Below are 1,560 nucleotides of genomic sequence, written 5' to 3' on the forward strand. Positions count from 1 at the left end.
AAGGCGGAAGCTGCGGGTTCGAGTCCCGTCAGTCCCGATGGATCCAAATCCAATAAAAAAAAAATACATCAATTAATCTCTTCCTTTCCTGTGAAAGAGAGAACAAATAACATAACTGAATTTTATTCCAAACGGGATCTCTCTTATTTTTTTTTCCACATTTTTCAACAAAAAAATATGGGAATTTTGATTTCTTCAACGAGTACTAATTGATGGGAGAAAGACATATGTGCCATATGTGAATTACCACAATTATTGGTAGCATCATATTCAGGATTCGAAGGCGTACTGGGTCTAGTTGATTACGCCCGATTTTTCTAATGAAATAGAGTACTATACGTTTCCGGAAAGCACATACATAAAGGGAATTTGGACGATACAAAATAAAGTTTACATAGTAAACTTTGATCTAATTTTTCGTCTGAAAGCAAAATATATCCGTTCTGGCTCCGATTTTTTGTAACCTCAATTAGTAAATTCAATTACTAATTTGAATTTGAAATAATCTATCTTATTAAAATTTAACACTTAACTTTTGATATATACGTCCCACTACTAATTCAAGGAAAGAGGATATTAATACAAACAAGGATCCCATCTATCTCTCTTAGTGAGGTAATTAAGAATTTTTGAAAGTTTAAGTTTCGTTTTTATTTCTTTTTTTTAAGAAGATTTTATAAGTACAAAAAAAGGAAGGAGTTTAGTTCGAACCTACCTCCTTTTCCTTTTTTGAATTTCGCTGCTATTCTTTGCTTGAGTTTGTTTATAAACAATGTAAGGGTAAAGGTAGTCTGATGAGACTTCATCAGATGATTGCATTGAATAAGAGGGCAGTAGATTATAGAAAAGAAAGAATGCAAAAAATTATAAATAAAAAAAAGTAACGAAATTCTTGATTGCATCAGGAATCCCATTTTGTTTAAAATTCGGTATGGATAAAAGATCTTCCTATGTTATACTATTCAATTCTCGACGATGAATCGATTTGATAGCTCCGATATTGTTATTCATGATATTTTAATACGATTCGATATCATCGAGATGCAACGCATCCCCTTGAATTTACAAGCGAAACATTTATCATCTCTATGGGATTAAATCCCGAGTTATTGCGAATAAAAAATGAAACGATGATATTATGGAAGTAAATATTCTCGCATTTATTGCTACTGCACTGTTCATTCTAGTTCCGACCGCCTTTTTACTTATAATATACGTAAAAACAATCAGTCAAAGTGATTAATTTGAATTAACCTTGACGTTTTAGTTCTTATCAATGATTGAAGATAAGAAAAATGAAAAGCATTAAAATTTCGCGTCTTAAATGAAATTGGCGGACTAGAATTATCAGTATTCTCGACGAGAGAAGTATTCGATAAGATCCGATAGTATGGTAGAAAGAAATATATGAATCCTTCTACCATACTATCTATTATTGTTATTGAAGTGTATAAATATAAAATTGTACTCTATAAAAATAGAGGTTGAATATCGATCAATTTGAATATAGATGAATATACAATATATATCTTTCTATTTATATATAGATATCATATCAAT

Source organism: Cucumis melo, unplaced genomic scaffold (genome assembly GCF_025177605.1).
Source record: "Cucumis melo cultivar AY unplaced genomic scaffold, USDA_Cmelo_AY_1.0 utg000933l, whole genome shotgun sequence".
NCBI lineage: Eukaryota > Viridiplantae > Streptophyta > Magnoliopsida > Cucurbitales > Cucurbitaceae > Cucumis > Cucumis melo.